General features: G+C 40.5%; 1 protein-coding gene and 1 long non-coding RNA gene across 3 annotated transcripts in view; one reads left to right on the top strand and one right to left on the bottom strand.

Moving 5' to 3' along the window:
* Positions 1–21,613, top strand: part of LOC140200358 (dihydropyrimidinase-related protein 3-like) — a 225,229-nt gene that overhangs the window by 5,341 nt on the left and 198,275 nt on the right. The window lies entirely within an intron of this gene.
* The window catches only part of LOC140200359 (uncharacterized), a 44,493-nt gene that overhangs the window by 14,274 nt on the left and 8,606 nt on the right, over positions 1–21,613 (bottom strand). The window contains exons 2-3 of the long non-coding RNA XR_011886607.1: positions 15,905–15,963; positions 2,424–2,468 (exon numbers count right to left, since the gene is read on the bottom strand). This is a non-coding gene — a long non-coding RNA (uncharacterized lncRNA). The remainder of the gene's footprint in view (positions 1–2,423; positions 2,469–15,904; positions 15,964–21,613) is intronic.

Raw genomic sequence — 21,613 nt, 5'->3', positions numbered from 1 at the left:
AAATCAAAAACACCCAAACACTAATCCATTCTACCTACAATATGTTCATAACCCTCTATCTTCCTTTTGTGCCTATCCAAACGTCTCTTAAAAGCCTCCAATGTATTTGCCTCTACCATCATACCAGGCAGGGCATTCCAGACACCCACAATTCTCTAGACTAAAAAACTTACCCCCTTGCAGCCCCCTTGAACCTACCCACTCTCACCTTCAATGGATGTTCTCTCTGATATTAGACATTTCAACTCTGGGAACCAGATACTCTCTGTCCACTCTATCCATGCCTTTCATAATCTTGTAAACCTCTCAGATCTCCTCTCGGCCTCCACCGCTCCAGAGAAAACAACCCAAGCTTATCCAGCCTCTTGTGATAGCACATGCCCTCTCAGCCAGGCGGCATCCCAGTAAACCTCTTCTGCCCCCTCACCAAAGCCTCAAATTCCTTCCTATAGCAGGGCAACCAGAACTGTGTGCAATACTCCAGATGTGGCCTAACCAATGTTTTATAAGGTTGCAAGATAACCTCTTAATTTATGAACTCAGTGCCTCAACTAATAAAAACAAACATTCCATAAGCCTTGTTAATCACCTTATGAATTATGAGTTATGAGTTATGAACTAGGATCCCAAGATCTCTCTGTTCAGCAACACTGTTAAGGATCTTGCCCTTATCAGTGTACTGTTTCCTTGCATTTGTCCTACCAAGGTGCAACATCTCGCATTTGTCTCGGTTAAACTCCATCGGCCATTTCCCGGCCCATCCCTGCAACTGATCTATATCATGCTACCAGCCTTCTACACCATCTGCAAACTTACGAACACACCTGTTTATATTTTCATCCAGGTTACGTGTATACATCACAAACAGCAAAGGTGCCTGTGGAACACCACTAATTACAGACCTCCAGCTCCAATATCGACCGCTATCCTCTGTCTTCTATATGGAAGCCAGTTCTAAAACCAAACAGCCAATTTGCTGTGGACCCCATGCGTCTTAATCTTCTGTATTAGACTCTCATGAGGGACTTTGTCAAACACCTTAATAAAATCCATGTAGAAAACATTCATAAAGAAAAATATTTGTTAAAAATCCCACCCCTCTTGAGAAATAAAGAGGCCACCTCTTTCACCCTTAATATTGCTGCAGAACTTCTTGACCTTACCTATCAGATCCCTCTCATACGCTCTTTATGCCTTCATGATTTCCCCATAAGAGTATTCCTAATTGTCTTTTAGCTTTCAAGGAATTCAATCATTCCTGATATCCTATATTCAATATATGCTTACTTCTTTTCCTCGAGAAGGGCCTCAACTCTCATCTGCCACAGCTCCATAATCTGGCCATGTTTACCCTTGACCCTAACATGCAGTTCCTGGACTTTTGATATCACACTCTTAAAAGCCTCCCACTTGCTACTTGTTCCTTTCATTTCGAACAAGCTCACCCAATTGGCCCATGCTAGATCCTGCCTAATTCCCACAAAATTTGCCCTGCCCCAGTTAGGACTCTGACCTGTGGAATTGCCCTATCAATCACTATCTTAAGACTAATAGCTGATTTATTTATTTAGAACTACAGTGGGGAGCAGGCCCTCCAGCCCAACGAGCCGCATTGCCCAACAACCCACCTATTTAATCCTACCTAATCACAGGACAATATGCAATGAACAATTAACCTGTTAACCGGTACATTTTCTGATTGTGGGAGGAAACCGGAGCACTCGGAGGGAACCCAAGCCCTCACAGGAGGGATGTATAAACTTCTCAAAGTTGAACTCTGAACTCCTACACCCTGAGCTGTGATAGCATCACGCTGATCGCTAGAGGCAAGGTGCTCCCACTGATGGTCACTAGAGGCAAGGTGCTCCCTGACTGCCACTTCAGTTACTTGCTCTGCCTTGTCCCCTTGGAGAAGGGGCAATACTGCACCCTCCCGAGTTATATATTCAATGCATATAATAATTTGTATTACAGAACAAGTCGAGGGTTTGGTCCAATATTACTAATTATCTTTAACTATTTTGTTTTTCACTGTCTGGTTGTCTGCTCATCGTTCATGGAAATTCTGCAGCGGGATTAAGGGAGTATGGACAACTGACAGTGTAGGCAAAATCACTGTGTATGCAGGAAAAGTGAAGGAGTATGGCGTTATTCACATCTTTGCATAAAAATTGAGTATTTTTTAAATGATGAGAGTTGAGATAATGTTGATGTTTCAAGGGACTTAGAGACTAAAATGGAAATGCAGCAAGGAGTCGGAAACACAAATAACATGCCATATTTTATCTTAAGGAGGATTGGAATATAAGAGTAACAAAGTTTTATTGTAGCTGCCTCTAGCACATCGTTAGTTTTCATTGGTTGTTAACGCAAATGACACATTTCACTGTATGTTCCAATGTATATGTAATAAAGAAATATACCTGAATCTGGAGTTCTGGAAAAAAACTCAGCAGCTTGGATACCCTCTGTGGAAAGAGAAATGGATTCATCATTTCATATTGAAGACACTTAATTTGCAATTATGTTTTCAAATAATTTACTATTAGTAATATAAACTATTATAATATTATATATAATGTTATAAAGATTCATAACACATGTATTATAATTACTGACATAATATTAACTAGATATAAAGGCCTTCATGAGACTACTCTTGGGCATTTGTTCAGGGGTCCTGCACTCTGCACATGGAAAAAGATATAGCAGGTTCATCAGACTGATTCCAGGATTGGCAGAATTGTTCTATGAGGAGAGATTCGGTAGAAGCAGCCAGTGCTCTCTGGAGTTTAGCAGAATGAGATATCTAATTGAACCTAACAAAGTTCCTTGATGAAAAATCATGAATCAGAGCCACAGACTTAGCATATGGGGTTCTAATTTTATTTGGACTGAGATGAAGGGATACATCTTAAACTGAGGGTGATGAAGTTTGGGATTTTCTGCCTCAAGAGGCTGTGGAGCCTTGCTTCTTTGCAAACTAAAGTTAATAGAATCCTGGATTTTAAGGATTTCAATGAACATGGGAGTTGTTTGGGAAATCATAGAAAATTAGCCTTGATCTTAACAAAAGTGAGCAGAGGCTTGAATGGCCTAATGGCCTACTTCTGCTCCAATTTGTTAGATTCCTGTGAAAAAGGGACAACAGTAATATACATATGCTTTGTATTATGATTTCCAGAGAAAAATGTTTGAAAGGCTTGACAAGTGTGTGATAGCTATCAATAAACATATTTTGCATTATAAGTCATGGAAGGAGATAGAAGAACTGAGCATCACTATGTCCATTCCAGTTCTTCAACAATAACCCAAACAGGCTGAAAGCAGAACAGACTGCTCTTACAGAACTGCCAAATGAAATACCTGCAGCGTAACAGTAAAAATGTGAACCAGGGCATTACACATATAAGGTGTAGAACGAGAGATAGACAGAGAGAGAGGTGTAGGTAGAAAATTTAGGAACCACATGTCCAGGATTGGATAACGTCAAGAACAATGAAGGATTGCAATTATCACAACAGGGCAGAGAACTGAGAGATCGTTTGCACTTTAGAAGGTTGTTACAAGCCGGTCTCATTGACATGATTCTGAAGTTGCATCCAACTTCAACCAGGCAAAGATGCCAGGCCTCATTTTCTTAATGCACTTCATGAATCTTCTGGGTTTTGAAATTAGCCCATCAATTTAAAGACCACATTTTTTAAAAATTTCACTTCTAGATTCCTTTTAGGATAAATTCAAATTTTTCAAGCTCCATAATGAGACTTGTAATCCGATATTGGACAGCACTGCAGATCCAATAATGCACCTTTAAGCAATTAAAATAAGATATAAAATTCTGAGGGGTTTTGACAGAATGTTTCCTCCTGTGGGAGAATCCAGAACTGCTTAAAAATTAAAGAGTCGCCATATAAAAAGTTAAAGCTAGACTTTTTGTCTCAGAAGGTCATAACTCTAATTCATTTCTTGGCATGTTTGCATATTATGCTGTATTCAATCATCAGGGATGGTGTGACAGAGGAAGTCCATCACACTGTTATTTTACACTCATGAGGTTGCTGTTGAGTTAATGGTTACAAAAAACAAATACAGAAGTTTTGAAGGTAAAGCTGGGAAACACGTTCATTCTGTCTCATCTGTTGGAGTATTTCATGTGGGTATATGATGGATATTCAAAAGCCCATGGCTCTTTTTCAATCATTCAGCTTTGAAGTATGGGCGTCTTTGCCAAAACCAGCACTTACTGACTATTCTGATGGACCTTGTGAGGAAGATATCAAACTGTTGTTTTGAACTGCTGCAGTGCTTCTACCATGGTGTTGGGAGGGAGTTCCAGAACTTTCACATAGCAATGATTCAAGTTCTGGTGACACTTATCCAAGTCAGGCTGGAGATGAAATCTGTAAGTGGTGATGTACTCCAGTGACTACCTTTGCCCATCTCGATGACCATCAGAAATGCTGTTGGAGTTCCCTTGGTGAACATCTCTTTAGGAGGGTGAACAGGGCTACTTGGCTTTTGCTGGAGTTGAATTCAACTCATCCAGGCAAGTAAAAAGTAATGCCTCACAGTTCTGACTTGTGCCTTTCGGTGGTAGAAAGACTTTGATTCATTTGCTGCAAGATAATCATTCTCTGATCTGCTCTTCTGAAAACAGTATTATGTGGTTCATCCAGGTGAGTTTCTGATAGATTATTGAAACGTAGTGTGCTTATGCCAATAATAATGTGATTGTGTAGATGGTTGGACTCTTTCCTGTTGGAGATAATAATACCTGTCATGCTTACAGCACAGATACTATTTACCTCTTATGAGCCCTTGCCTGATGCTGTCTCAGTCTTGTTTCATGGGTAGCCACTGCTTCTTTAATCTTACAGTTGTTTGTTTTTAATGCATTTGTAACTTGGATGTCATTCTAAATAACTGAGACATTATTTGAAATGTAGTCACTGTTTTTAGTAATTGAATTGCCAGTATCCTGTCACGCACTGAATGGAGCAGCAGTGCAGGCGCATTGTCCTTGGCAACAACAATCAGGGTCAAATAATAATAAATAATCCACATTCTGGCTTTTCTTGAAGTGTGGGTGTGGGCTGATTCATTTGCTGAGAAGCTCTGATGAAATTGAACATTGAGTGAATATTCCTACTGCTTATATTCCAAAGGAAGCAAGGTCACTTTGCAGCTGTAGGTGGTTGTGCCTTGAGGAACTCCTGCAGTAATGTTCTGAGGCTGGAATAACTGTCCCCTATCAACAACAAATATCTTCCTTTCTGTGATATACAACCCCAGCCACTGGAATAGTTTTGATTCTTGATTCCAAAGAGACCAGGGCTCTTTGAGGCCACACTCAGTTAAATGTCACCGTGTAAATACATCCATTAATATTAGTCAATGAACATCACAGCTGTGATTCCATGATATGTGACTGCCTATTGAGGTTTCTGTAATTAGAATAGTTTCAGAAAGTAGGCCAACTGATTGAGGTCCACTGCGTAATCCGCCCTGCTCTGCTGGGGAGGAGCTGACAGCGATGCAGGTGGATGCTTTCCTGGTGACATGGATTCTTGATTACCTGACTGGCAGACCATAGTACGTGTGCTTGCAACACTGTGTGTCCAACAGAGTGATCAGCAGCACTGGGGCTCCACAGGGGACTGTCTTGTCTCCCTTTCTCTTCACCATTTACACCTCGGACTTCAACTACTGCACAGAGTCTTGTATTCTTCAAAAGTTTTCTGATGACTCTGCCATAGTTGGATGCATCAGCAAGGGAGATGAGGCTGAGTACAGGGCTACAGTAGGAAACTTTGTCACATGGTGTGAGCAGAATTGTCTGCAGCCTAATGTGAAAAAGACTAAGGAACTAGTGGTAGACCTGAGGAGAGCTAATGCACTGGTGGCCCCTGTTTCCATCCAGAGGGTCAGTGTGGACATGGTGGAGGATTACAAATATCTGGGGATACGAATTGACAATAAACTGGACTGGTCAAGGAATACTGAGGCTGTCTACAAGGAGGGTCAGAGCTGTCTCTATTTCCTGAGGAGACTGAGGTCCTTTAACATCTGTTGGACGATGCTGAAGATGTTCTACGAGTCTGTGGTGGCCAGTGCAATCATGTTTGCTGTTGTGTGCTGGGGCAGCAGGCTGAGGGTAGCAGACACCAACAGAATCAACAAACTCATTCGTAAGACCAGTGATGTTGTGGGGATGGATCTGGACTCTCTGATGGTGGTGTCTTAAAAGAGGATGCTGTCCAAGTTGCATGCTTCTTGGACAATGTCTCCCATCCACTACATAATGTACTGGTTGGGCACAGGAGTACATTCAGCCAGAGACTCATTCCACCGAGGTGCAACACAGAGCATCATAGGAAGTCATTCCTGCCTGTGGCCATCAAACTTTACAACTCCTCCCTTGGAGGATCAGACACCCTGAGCCAATAGGCTGGTCCTGGACTTATTTCCTGGCATAATTTACATATTGCTATTTAATTATTTATGGTTTATTACTATTTAATTATTTATGGTGCAACTGTAACGAAAACCAAATTCCCCCAGGATCAATAAAGTATGACTATGACTATGTAACAAATAAATCACCATTAAAACTAACACTGGTGGCCACACAGTTGGCTTTGATAGGTGCATTTTTAATGCCTGCAATTAGATTGATAATTGTGATTTGGATCCAGCTTTGTTGCCTGAGACAAGGGTTAATGCAAACAGTCAATATTAATATAATATAATAGTAATATTATGCCACCACTCCAGGTGGCAATAGAATGGGTATGATTATACAGTTGGCCCTCTGTATCCGCAGGTGATTGGTTCCGGGATCCCCCGTGGATACCAAAATTTGCGGATGCTCAAGTCCCTTATATAAAATGGCATAGTATTTGCATATAACCTATGCACATCCTCCCGTATACTTAAAATCATCACTAGATTAATTATAATACCTGATACAATGTAAATAGTTGTTATACTGTATTGTTTAGGGAACAATGACAAGAAAAAAGGTCTGTACATGTTCAGTACAGACGCAACCATCATAGCTCTTCTGGGAACGCTGATGCTGCCTCAGCAAAAATAGCATTCGGCGTTTGTTTTGCAGGGAGCCGTTATCGAGGCAGCGCGCACCCCGAGCAGCGAGAGTAGCAAACAAGGAAAACAGCGTTCAGGGTTTGTTTTGCAGCGAGCCGATATAGAGGTGGCACGCACGCCATAGTTTTGAACTGCGTCAGATTTTCGCTACAATTGACAGTGCTGCAAGGATTGCAGAAAAGTATGACTTTAATTTTGAAAGGGCACATAGGTTTAGGGCAGGTTTGCAGGATATTTTGAGTGCTTACAAAGAACTGTATGATAGAAAAATGCGTGAGTCTTCCAGTGTGTTCGCTGTCTTCCCGATTCTGGTAAGTGAAACTACACTGTACTGTACATACATTATTTCTACTTTATGTGTATTTTTCATATCGTTCCTGCTTTTACTATATATTAGTGTTATTTTAGGTTTTATGTGTTACTTGGTATGATATTCCGCTAAAGATAGCAGAATCAAAGGTTATGGGGATAAGGCAGGAACTGGATACTGATTGTGGATGATCAGCCACGATCACAGTGAATGGCGGTGCTGGCTCGAAGGGCTGAATGGCCTACTCCTGCACCTATTGTCTATTGTCTATTTGGTAGGTTAAATTTTGGGTTTGGGAATGCTCAGAAATTTTTCCCATATAAATTAATGGTAATTGCTTCTTTGCTTTACGCCATTTCCGCTCTACTTTTGGATAGCGGGGGAAACCTCTACAGTATTTTCGACCCGCGGTTGGTTGAATCCGCAGATACAGAGGGTCGACTGTATTGCATTGTTACAAATGACAGCAGATTGGTTAGCAGAAGGTCTGCAGAGGTTCCTGAAGCAAATGGTTATGCTGGTGCTCTGTGATCTTGGACACTGGCAACCTGAGAAAATCCCAAGTACCAGGATCCATTTGGCACATACAGTCAGCCCTCCGTATCTGCGGTTTCTGGGTGCTGATGTTGTGTGGTGAAGAAATGTGAAGATCAGGAACTAAGTAGTACCTCTACTATAGTGATCACAAAATACTTGACAAATCAAAGCAGCTCTAGTAATGTGGAGTGAGGTTCTTGGAGGGCATTCAAGATAGCTTTATTTTAATCTACAAACACTGTATATGTCAAGGAAGAAGTTGTATTAGATCTTAAACTGAACATTTGTGATGGTATTGGGTTTGCTGACTACGGAATTCTAAACTCAAACAAAGATCTTAAGTCCTGCTCGATATAGATAGCTATGGGTGCTCTCACTAAGGGGAGATTATATTATAACTACTCCATCTTCTAAGACCAGTTCACTTCTCAGTTTATCCTCTATGATGAGTTTAACAGCCAATACCCACTATTTGAGTGGTGTGTTCCCTCTCCCTACCAAGGAGGAGATTCAGTGCCTAATAAAAAAATATTCACCCTCTTGGAAGTTTTCATGTTTTATTGTTTTACAGCATTGAATCACAATGGATTTAAATTGGCTTTTTTGACACTGATCGAAAAATCTTGTGTCAAAGTGAAAGCAGAACTTTATAAAGTGATATAAATTAATTACAAATATAAAACAAAATAATTGATTGCTTAAATATTCACCCCCTTCCAGTCAGTATTTAGTAGATGCACCTTTGGCAGCAATTATAGCCTTGAGTCTGTGTGGATGGGTCTCTACCAGCTTTGCAAATCTGGACACTGAAAATTTTCCCCGTCCTTCTTTACGAAACGCTCAAGCTCTGTCAGATTGCATGGGGATCATAAGTAAACAGCCTTTTTCAAGTCCAGCCACAAATTCTCAATTGGATTGAGGTCTGAACTCTGACTTGACCACTCCTGGACATTAACTTTGTTGATTTTAAGCCATTCCCTTGTAACTTTGGCTTTATGCTTGAGGTCATTGTCTTGCTGCAAAACATATCTTCTCCCAAGTCGCAGTTCTCTTGCCGATTGCATCAGGTTTTTCTCCAGGATTTCACTGTATTTTGCCACATCCATTTTACCTTCTACCTTCGCAGGCCTTCCAGAGCCTGCTGCAGTGAAGCATCCCCATAGCATGATGCAGCCACCACCATGCTTTACAGTAGGGATGGTGTGTTTTTGATGATGTGCACTGTTTGGCTTACACCAGACATAGTGTTTAAACTGATGGACAAAAACTTCAGACCGTAGAACCTTCTTCCATCTGTCTTCGGAGTCTAGCAAACTCTAGCCAAGATTTCATGTGAGTTTTTTTTTCAACAGGGGCTTTCTCTTTGCCACTCTTCCATAAATCTGCAACTAGTGAAGCACCCGGGCAACAGTTGTTTTTGCACAGTCTCTCCCATCTCAGCCACTGAAGCTTGTAACTCTTCCAGAGATGTCATAAGTCTCTTGGTGGCCTTCCTCACTTGTTCCCTTCTTGCATGGCCACTCAGTTTTTGAAGATGGCCTGCTCTCGGCAGATTGACAGCTGTGCCAAATTCTTTACATTTCTTGATGATTGACTTAACTGTATTCCAAGGGATATTCTGTGACTTGGAAATTTTCTTGTATCCACCTCTTGACTTGTGCTTTTCAACAACTTTTTCATACAGTTGCTTGGAGTGTTCTTTTGACTTCATGGTGCAGCTTTTACCAGCAGTTGGACCTTCCAGATACAGGTTTATTTTTACTACAATCAATTGAAACATCTTCACTACACATGGGTGATCTCCATTTAACTAATTATGTGACATCTAAATCCAATTGGCTGCACCAGTGATGATTTGGTGTGTCATATTAAAGGGGAGGGGGGAGGTAAATACTTATACAATCAATAATTTTGTGTTTTATATTTGTATTTATATTTGTAATCACTTTGTAGAGATCTTTTTTCATTTTGACACAAAAGAGTCTTTTTCTGTTGATCAGTGTCAAAAAAAACCCAAATTAAATCCACTATGATTCAATGTTGTGAAACGATAACACATGAAAACTTCTGGCAGGAGGGGAGGGGTGAATACTTTTTATAGGCACTGTACTTCCAGCTAACAAAGTAATTTAAACACAGTTTATTGACTTTCAGTCATATATGTTTAAATCTAAACAACATTCTTAAAGTACATTTAAAACTCACAAAAGACTTCTATCTTATAAAAGTTCTTAAATTATAAACAATTTCTAAAACACAAAGGATTTTTGAAATACAACTACAATTTCTGAAATGACCTACCCTCCAGCTGCCGATGAACCAGTCATCTGTCACAGAAATTGAAGACAGAGGAATGAATTCTAATTTCTCCTGTGTTTTTATCATTCTCTTGATGTTCCTGGACCATTACTCAAAAGCCCAGACTGCTCTCTATATTCATACTGTTTCTTTGCCACTTGTTTGACTTTACACACGTGTGATTTTTTTTTCAGATACTTCTTAACACAAGTGGTCTAAAAGTTTCTGGAGACAGAGATCCCAGGTACTCACAATTAATCCTGTGAAGCTGACTCTTAGAGAATACAAATCTTACAACTATTAATAGATGAGCTATTTGATGTGCTAAGTGATAAAATCAATCTGCTCTGCAAGTTTCCTTGAACTAAATAACTTAGCCATTGTTTAAAAATGCAAACACGAGGAAATCTGCAGATGCTGGAATTTCAAGCAACACACATAAAAGTTGCTAGTGAACGCAGCAGGCCAGGCAGCGTCTCTAGGAAGAGGTACAGTCGACGTTACGGGCCGAGACCCTTCGTCAGGACTGTACTGACAAATGGTCTCGGCCCAAAACGTTGACTGTACCTCTTCCTAGAGACGCTGCCTGGCCTGCTGCGTTCACTAGCAACTTTTATGTGTGTAACTTAGCCATTGTTGTCTACTTTAAAACAAGCCCAATTAAATACCCCCATTGTTTTACAGTGCAACACTTGAGCAGTAAGCAAAGTACAGTGGGTCAGCAAGTCTGCTCTATAGACAGTGTTTGTTTGCAAAGCTGTACTTTTAGCTGATTTCTATTTGGTATTCTGATACCAATAATACCATCTGCATAAATTTCTTCCCATTCTAGTGATTCTGGACTCTGGGATTAATTGTCTAGGTTTTTTCCCTTTACTTTGTTAAAGGTTGGACCTGACTGAGAAGAATTAACAGAACTTTCCAGCTTCTGTGTTTTCCCAGAAAACTTTAACTGAGTAAGTGCTACCTAGTCTGTTCTGTCAGACCATGTGATTTTATCAATCAAATATACAAACTGTTCTTGTAACATTATGTATAACACAAACAGCAAGCACCATTGGTAGGCCTTGTGGTCCTACTTGGTGCATTGTAAGAGCACTACATATGCAATGTATGCCTATACCCAAATAGTAACGGAATAGTAAACTCATTCAAACAGTTCTACCTTGTGACAATATAGCACTTTATAGACCTTGGAGGCACTAGGATTATATCACCGTTTCCAAAGAACTTGCATCAGAATAGGTAAAAAAAAAGTTACAGGAGTGTTGCATTCCCCAGGGATAGCTATCTTTAACCTCCTGGTAAGTCCTTTACAATTCTATAACATAAAACACAAGGCAGATGGCTTGAATATAAAAATCAAATGTGTGAACCACAATAGTATAATGCCATCACAGTACAAACTATTCATGACTGATTAAGGGCAGATTGGAGATCTTGGTAGATGCAATAGTCTTTGGGACTGAAATTTATAAAATGCTTATCCATTTTAATTCACCAGTGAGGAAAACATTTTTGTTTTATCTTATCTTTGGCTGCAGTGCATCTTTCCGTCTTCCCAGATGTATTTCTGAAACATTTAGAATGTAAATCAGTAATGCAGAAAATTGCCTTGTTACCTTGACATTTGACAATGGAGTAGAATAGTAGCCATAGTTGGAGAAATGGAAATGTGTAAAATCTTTGTAGTAAGTATATTAATACGCTTGTTGGCCATAAAGGGAGAGTGCAATGAGATATCCATCTAATATAGAAAAGTCTTCATTAAAAAATGAATGGCTTCTCACAATGTTTTAGTCTAACTGTTTCAATATCAAGTTTCCAGGAGTGGAACCATTCATTAACATAACAGTGTTTATACTTTTATACTCAAGTGCAGAGGGACCCATTTCAAGAGATCCTCTGTTAGTTCACCTTCAATATCTGGGCTGGAATCTTTCGGTTTTGTTAGGGTGTCATTAATCATTTCTGCAAGTGTTTCTTTGCATTCCCATGTATCTATGCCCATTTCATATGCAATGTGGTCAGAGTGAATGTTTTTGTGGACAGGAACAATCACTTCACCAGAGGCAAGCATTAGGTGTTTTAGTGTATTACTTCAAAAATGACTGAGGGCTAAGAGCCATTTGATGATACTGTATTTAAATTAGAATTATCATTGCCTGCATATCTTCTTAATCTAATATTCTCATAGTAATTAAATTTAGGGGTGCTTAAGCCAGATGAGACAATTTCCATAGTAAATGTGACTTTGTCTGCTAAAAAGCAAATAGTAAGTAAGGCAGCACTGAGGAATATTATAAGCACAAATACTAAAAGTAAAGTATAGCAAAAGCCACATTTCTCCTTGGAACTTGAATCTGTCTTACTCTGAAAACAACAATGCCTTCTGAGTGCATTATTTGGGCAAGGTGGCTATCAGATCTTCCTCAGGTGAACAGGAATTTTTGCATTTTGTTTTAGATCTAAACGTGTTTCATCCTTTCAATAGATAGATAGATATTTTATTGATCCCAAAAGAAATTATAGTGTCACAGTAGCATTACAAGTGCACAAATATACAAATATACAAGTATTAGAAGAGAAGTAAGAAAGAATGAAAAATAAGATGCCTGAAACAGTCTAACAGGAGGGGGTCATCACGCTCCCAGCTACAGGTTGACTCATTATGGAGCCAAATGGCCGAGGTTAAGAATTACCTTATATGATGCTCTGGGGTAGCGTAGATGTCTTAGTCTGTTACTAAACGTGCTCCCCTGTTCAGCCAAGGTGGCATGCAGAAAGCGAGAAACATTATCCAGAATTGCTAGTGTTTTCTGTCAGGTCCTTTGTTCTACCACAGATTCCAATGTGTCCAGTTTGACTCCTATAACAGAGCCAGCCTTTCTAATCAACGTTGAGCCTGTTGGCATCACCCGTGTTGACGTCATTACCCCAGCACACCACTGCATAGAAGATTGTACTGGCGACAACGGACTGGTAGAACACATGGAGGAGAGGCCTGCATATTTCAAAGGACCTGAGTCTTTTCAGAGAGTAGATGCAACTCTGGTCCTTCTTGTACATTGCCTCTGTGTTGATGTTCCACTCAAGTCTGTCATCCAGGTGCACCTCCAGGTTCCTGTAAGTCCTCACTAACAATAGTAACTGGGAGTTGTGCAGGCTTAGTCTTCTGAAAGTCCATCATCATCTCCTCTGTCTTACTGATAAAGATGATTCAGCCTGCACAATTTGACAAAGTCCACCACCAGATCCCTGTATTTATCCTCCCATCCTCCTTTTATACACCCAACTATTGCTGAGTCATCAGAGAATTTCTGCAGGTGACCTGACTCAGTGTTGTATACATCTCACTCCCTCCCCTTTGGGCTGTAAGGATCTTGTGGTGAACCATTGTACTGGCCCAATATAAGGGTTCCAATCATTCTGGAGGAATACTAAATCCTGCTGGGGCAGGCTTGATGTTACCTATAGTGACTGGTTTACTTATAGTCTTGTTTTCCCTCCTGGTCTTGAGTACCACAGAGCTATCATTGATAACCAGAGGAATAAGACAAGGAGGTTTCCATCTCAGAAATTAGGGTCGGAATTGTTCTTATGAAATTTGCTTTCTTGGATCCAGTCGCCTTCTTCTGGTATCTAAACTTTCTTATCAGGTTTTTTGCTTTCTCTTGAATTCCCATAAACTCTCTCAAGTCCTTGAGAAGAATTGTATTTGGTGTAGGTAATGGTTGGTCTGAGTTGGTGATCAGGGGTTTATTTAGGTGGACATTGTACATTAAGGAATAAGGGGAACATTCTGCTGTACTCCTATTTTTGCAATTAGCATACAGTTTGCAGACTTCAGGGACAAGTATAGCTGTCTTTGGCCTCAAGACCAGTTTTGCCAGGCCTCTGTAATCTCTTGGTTCTTTCACTCCACTGTGCCGCTCACTTGTGGTTGGAATGGAGTACTGTACACCCCTTGTATGCCTGTTTGTTCACCTGTGGACTGAAAGTCTTTACCACTGAAGGAAAACCCTCAGTCGGTGTATATGCAGGCTGGGGTGCCAGCATATCGCAATATGGAGTTTTGGAGTACTGTGACAATTGCAGTATCACTACCAGAAGTTGTAGAAACAAACCACGTATATCCCATACAAAGGTCAAGGATTACAAGAATATACTTATTAGGCTTCTGATAAGCTGGGATGCTGGAATGGGCCTCTGCAATTAATTTGCCAAACCTGCATTGGTGCAGTTGGTTTTGTTTGTCTTATAGGAGGTGGTCTTGTGACTGATTGCTCCTTTATTGTAGACCAGACATTCTTTACTATTTGCAATAGATTGTTTACAATCACTCAGTACGTAACACCACCAGTATAACATGGTGTAGTCGGGCCGCCACAATGGGTAATTTTGTATGCGTGGTTTTTCTCCCACCATGAGTGTCTCCAAATGTTTGGATGTACATGTGATAAGTAAATGAACGGCGTCTGAATCCTTGCTGGGCTTCATGAAACAGTGCTTCCTGCTTGTGAGCAGGAGGTACTTGCTTCTGTATCTTTTTTAGGGTGGCATACCGAAACCTTACTTCACCATCAGCTTCATATTTACGATAAACTGTGTTGGAATCCTTTGGAATTGGGTTTAGTAGAATCTAGGAGAAATCTTGAAACGTCATTCTGGTTATTTTTTTATTTGTTGCTGAGGTATTACCAAAACCCTAGCCTCCCTTACCATAGTAAGATTCATCCTGACAGCTTGGTTTACTTGTTCATTGGCTCATTTATTACCATAGCTGAGTAAGGGGCCTGCAGTAAGTCCCAGAATGTGAAACACCTGTGCTATTAGACGAGTCAATAATAATTCATCAATATTCTTGCACATGGACAAATGTGGAAGCAATTTACCTCCGTGTGTTCTGCATCCAGTAGATGAGCAGATTGGATGATTTCTTTCTACACATTCCTAACATAATTAGTCAGTTCATATCAAGACAAGTTCTGTTGTATTTACTTGCTTTAAACACAATTCTAGGGTTTTAGCCCCTGCAAATTGTGCTGTATGATTCGCCAAAGGATGAGCTTGCAATTCGCGTGGTTCAAATTCAGTTTCTGAAAAAAAAATCCTTTTATAATCCTTGCTCCTGCCTCTAATTGAGGGGACCTATCTTTCTGGATTTTCAATTCTGATCCATCACAGTACCGTATTTGAGAATAGAGCTTTAAAGGATGCCCTGCTACATTAGGTTGTGGAGAAGATGGTTCTGCATCTTCTATGACAGGTAAGGACTGTAAGTCATAGCTCTCAGGGATGTATTCCCTCTTTAAGGTGGCATCTTGTAAGAGTGTTTGCCATTTTCATATCTGGTTACGGTAGCTCTCCGTTCATTTGTTGGTAATTTGTGACTGTTTTTCAGAGCTGAAGACTCTGTTTTTATAATAATTTGTTTGTCCCTTTGCAGTGGTCTTACTGCATGAAATGTGTAGAATGCCATAGTAAGACATCGTTCTAAGGCAGTAAATTCCTGTACGGTTGGGGTGAGATTATATGAGGCAGAGTGTATGGGGGCTTGTGTTTCTTCTCACTCATTATAGCAGATGGCTACACCTGTTTTTGAGAAATACAAACTTGCAGAAGCAGAGATTTTGTTAGGTCACTTACCTGGAGGTCTATTGCTTGCTGAACTGCATTCATCAGTTTCAGTAGTGCCTCATAATTTTCTGGAGTATAAAAACAAAAGGTTTTTCATTTTTCAGTGTGCATCTGTCATATAATGATTTTGACAATTGACCTTAGCTAGGTATGAAAGCTCTAGTACAGGGGTTCCCAAGCTTTTTTGATACCATGGAGTCTTCCCATTAACTGAGGGGTCTGTGAACTCCAGTTTGGAAGCCCCCTGCTGTAGCATAATTCAATAGGCCTGGGGTTGATTGTAAGCCTTTTAGTCTCTTTGGATATCCTACAATAGCAGCATTTTGTCTAGATTTACAGTTTAAACCATATCCCTGATTGGTAATTGTCATGCCTAGGAAATTCACTTCTATTTAACAGAATTGAGCTTTTTAACATCAATTACATAGCCTCTGTCTGTCAACTTTTAATGATAGTCTCAGTCTGTGTTACATGTTCATCCAGTGTGTTGGCTGTGAAGTATATGTCGTCAATGTACGCACAAATATCTGATATTCCCTGTAGAGCCTCAATGATTCCTACAAAAACTGTCTGTGGACTATTACAAAAACCTGGTGGACGTCTGTTCCACTGATATTGTGGGCCATCGGGTGCTGTAAAGGCTGTGTAATATCTGTCACTTTCAAGAATTAAGTATGACCGATTGTCCATTGGCCAGATCTATGCAAGGTTAATATTTCTTATGAGTCAATCCCTGCAACATTTGTTGTAATGACTTTTGCTGGGCTGAATTAGGTTCTGTGTGTTTATTCAGTGTTATGTAGTCAATGACCAGGATGACCAGAGTAGTTAGGACATTATTGTAGGTGCTTATAATATTTGTACAAAATATGTTTCAATTTCACTCTGATCATTTTATCCTGATGATAACCAAGCCATTTCTGAATACGTATGTCTTGTTCATCTGCTGCAGTTGCATCGGCTGTTGGTTTGATTATAGTACAAATTCAACAGGAAGCATCCGGTGTTAGTTTAGAAGTGCTAGTTTGTTACCATCTGGGGCAAACTAGTGTAACAACTTTACTGGTACTTCTGTTGTATGTTTAATCCTGTATATCTGTACGGGAAGTTGGGCATTGTACCTTGGTTCCCTGTCGACTTCCCTAGTTTATCACTGTGAATACTATGAAGATTTAGCATTGAAATGTCTGTACCTGTATCAAGAAGGCAGGGTCGTACAGTGGGATTTGGTCAGTCGCTGTGCATTCTAAACCTATGGTGTGATCTGTCCCTTCATCATTCCAGTGTCTAACTTAAAAATTAAAATATTCACCATGTTCAATTTGAGGAGCAGTTGGGGTGGCATGCCATATCTCAGATATTTTATTAACACATTCATAATATTGACCAGCATTTGCCTGTGCACTACTGGAACCAGAATGTTGGCCATTTTCTAGTACGAGGTGTAGTGCTGCAGCACTTGTTGAGCGCACACTGAATTGGACTACTGCTAAATAATCACTCTTTATAAAAAATATAGTTTGGGTTCAACGTGACCACATTGGGCATCAACTGTGATTTTATTTAATTCATTTACGGGATGTGGGCGTCACCAGCTAAGCCAGCATTTATTGCCCATCCCTAGTTGCCCTTGAGAAGGAGCTGTCTTCTTGAACTGCTGCAATTCCTGAGGTGTAGGTACACCCACAGTATTGGGTTTGCTGACGGTGAAGTTCTAAACTCAAGTGAAGATTTTAAGCCCTATCCAATATAGATAGGTATGGATAATCTCACTAAAGGGAGGTTATGCCGTGACCATCCCATCTTCAAAGACTAGTTCATTTCCCTGTTTATCCTCCACCCCAAGTTTAGCTGCCAGTACTTGATTAGTGATGGGTCCCCTCTCCATACGAAGGAGGAGATACTTCCAGCTAACAAAGTAGTTCGAATGCAGTATTCTTTTATTTTCAGTGAGACATTTTTAAACACAGCAACATCTTTAAAACATGTTAAAACCCACAAATGATTTCTTTCTTATAAAAGATTTCGAAATTACAAACCATTTCTAAACCACAAATGATTTCCAAAACACAGATATAATTCCTATAACCTAAAACATACATATGAGCTGCTGATGATCTAGTCATCTGTCACCAAAACTGAAGGCAGAAGAATGAATTCTAATTCATCTTGTGCTTCTGTCATTCTTCTTTATGTTCTTGGGCCATTCCTAGAAAGTCTGGACTGCTCTCTCCATTTATACTGTTTCTTTGCCAGTTGGGTGCTTTCACACACACATGATATTTTCAGATATCTTTTAAAACAAATAATCTTAAACCATCTTGAGATAGAGATCCTGGGTACCCAGGATTAATAGAACATACATAGAACATAGAACATAGAACAGTACAGCACAGTACAAGCCATTTGGCTCACAATGTTGTGCCGACCCTTAAGCCCTGCCTCCCATATACCCCCCCCCCACCTTAAATACCTCCATATACCTGTATAGTAGTCTCTTAAATTTCACTAGTGTATCTGCCTCCACCACTGACTCAGGCAGTGCATTCCACGCACCAACCACTCTCTGAGTAAAAAACCTTCCTCTGATATCCCCCTTGAACTTCCCACCCCTTACCTTAAAGCCATGTATTGAGCAGTGGTTCCCTGTGGAAGAGGCGCTGGCTGCCCTCCTTATTTTAATGCTGCGAAGCTGACTCCTTGAGTAACAAATCTTCCAACTATTAATAGATGAGCCATTCGATGTACTTAGCCAGTGTTCTCTAGTTTGAAATAAGCCCAATTAAATAACCCATTGGCTTACACTGCAGCTCTTGAGCAGTAAGCCCAGGTGCTGTGGGTCAGCAAGTCTCGTCTTTAGACAGTGCCTGTTTTCAATGCTGTCCTTTCAATTTAAAACTGATTACTGCTTACCATTTACATTAAGAACTGAAGACTGGCTCCCGTTTACGACAAGAAGCTAAAAAAGAATATTGTTTGGAAGTTTAATTTCCTCTAAAACAACCCTTGGATCTGCTGCTAATGTTTAGAGAGCTGAGCTTGGCAAAATGTAAGAGCTGTTTGAGCCTGAACAGTGAATATCGATCACACATTATACAATGGAACAGATAGTAACCCTGCAATGAAGGAGTCCTTGAGACAAATATGATTATATAAAGCTAAAGATAATTTGGTTCAGTCTGCAAAATGTATCTTAAATGTGAATAAAACAACTTCATAAACCAATATGGTCCAAGCAATTCATTAACCAACTCTGTCCAGGCAATTCATTAACGGACTCTAATGAGACAAATGTAAATCAGTGCAAAAATAAGAATAATTTTGTAGTTATTAAAAATCCTATAGAAATGTGAACCTTAAATGAAGAAGTTAAAGCTAGAATTAGATTAAAGGGAAAAATGTTAGTGTTGCCAAACTTGATGGAAAGTCTGAGAGTGAGAGAGAGAGAGCAAGAGGGAGAGGATAGAGGAGGGGTGGCAGGGGTTGATCTGTACAAGAGTTGGCCTGACATCAACATCAGTAATGGAAGAAATGCTAGAATCTTTTCTTAAGAAGGCAAATACAGGGCATTGAAAACCATAATGTGATGGGTAGATCCAGTGGGAATTTATGAACAGTGAATTATGTTTGACAACTGTGATTTGTGAGGCTTTAACTACAAGTACAAATAAGTGATCACAAAAGGAATTGATTATTAGGGATGAGATTACGGAGTACCTGGAGGCACATGACAAGATAGGCCAAAGCCTGCATAGTTTCCTGAAAGGAAAATCCTGCCTGACAAACATACTGCAATTCTTTGAGTAAATTACAAGCAGGGTAGACAAAGGAGATGCAGTAGACGTGGTGGACTCGGAGTTTCAAAAGGCCTTTGACAAGATGCTGCACATGAGGCTGCTTAGCAAGATAAGAGCCTATGGAATTACAGGGAAGTTACTAGTGTGGATGGAACATTGGCTGGTTGGCAGAAAACAGAAAGTGGGAATAAAGGGATCCTATTCTGGCTGGCTGCTGGTTACAAGTGGAGTTCCGCAGGGGTCAGTGTTGGGACTGCTGCTTTTTACAACATATGTCAATTATTTGGACTATGGTATTAATGGATTTGTGGCTAAATTATTTTTTTTAATTATGAGGACACTCAGTCCTCGTTTATTGTCATTTAGAAATGCATGCATGCATTAAGAAATGATACAATGTTCCTCCAGAGTGATATCACAAAAAAAAAGGACAAACCAAAGCCTAACACTGACAAGACCACATAATTATAACACATAGTTACAGCAGTGCAAAGCAATACCGTAATTTGATAAAGAACAGACCATGGAAACGGTAAAAAAAAGTCTCAAAGTTCCGATCGACTCCTGATAGTCCCCGATAGCAGGCATCAGAAGGGAGAAACTCTCTCTGCCATAAACCTCCAGGCACCGACAACTGTCGATGCATTGGAAGCACCCGACTCCAGCCGACTCTGAGTCTGTCCGAAAACTTCGAGCCTCCGACCAACCCTTCAACACCGAGCACTGAGCACCATCTCTGCCGAGCACTTCGACCCCATCCAGGCCACCGAGCAGCAAGCAAAGCCGAGGACTTGGGGCCTTCCCCTCCGGAGACTCAAGATCACACAGTAACAGCGGCAGCGAAAAAGGCATTTCAGAAGTTTCACCAGATGGTCCTCTGTTCTCTCACGTCTGTCTCCGCCAAATCAGGATTGTGCACAGTACCCTACTTGACAGATTACAGATATCATTCACTGGAGTGGCCGCGCAAGCTGTGTCGCGTCGCCATCTTCTTCTCCTCCTAAATTTGCCGATGATACAGAGATAAGTGGAGGAGTGGGTAGTGTTGAGGAAGCAGAGAGCTTGTAGAGAGCAAACAGCAGGAATTCTGAAGATGCTGGAAATTCAAGCAACACACATCAAGGTTGCTGGTGAACGCAGCAGGCTGCTTGTAGAGAAATTTGGGTAGTTTAGGGGAATGGGCAAAGAAGTGGCAAATGAAATACAATGTTAGAAAGTGTATGGTCATGTACTTTGGTGGAAGAAATAAATGGGCAGTCTATTATTTAGATGGGGAGAGAATTCAAAATGCAGAGATGCAAAGGGATTTGGTAGTCCTTGTGCAAGTTCCCCTAAAGAAAAACCTCCAGGTTGAGTCAGTTACAAAGAAGGTGAATGCAATGTTGGCATTCATTCCTAGAGATATAGAATATAAGAGCAGGGATGTGATGTTGAGGCTCTAAGGCACTCGTGAAACCACATTTGGAGTATTATGTGCAGTTTTGGGCTCCTTATTTTAGAAAGGATATACTGTCATTGGGGAGGGTTCAGAGAAGGTTCACGAGAATGATTCCAGGAATGAAAGGGTTACCGTATGAGGAACATCTGGCAGCTCTTGGGCTGTATTCCCTGGGGTTCAGGAGAATAAGGGGGGATCTCATAGAAACATTCCAAATGTTAAAAGGCCCAAACAGATTAAATATGGCAAAATTATTTCCCATGGTAGGGGATTCTAGGACAAGAGGGTATGACTTCAGGATCGAAGGATGTCCTTTTAGAACTGAGATGCGGAGAAATTACTTACGTAGAGGGTGGTAAATCTGTGGAACTTGTTGCCATGAGTGGCTGTGGAGGCCAAGTCGTTGGGTGTATCTAAAGCAGAGATAGGTAGGTTCTTGATTAACCAGGGCATCAAAAGGTATGGGGTGAAAGCAGGGGAGTG

Source organism: Mobula birostris, chromosome 7 (genome assembly GCF_030028105.1).
Source record: "Mobula birostris isolate sMobBir1 chromosome 7, sMobBir1.hap1, whole genome shotgun sequence".
Taxonomy (NCBI): domain Eukaryota; kingdom Metazoa; phylum Chordata; class Chondrichthyes; order Myliobatiformes; family Myliobatidae; genus Mobula; species Mobula birostris.
The sequence above is the reverse complement of the archived record's forward strand: the minus strand, read 5'-3'. Positions and strand labels throughout refer to the sequence as shown.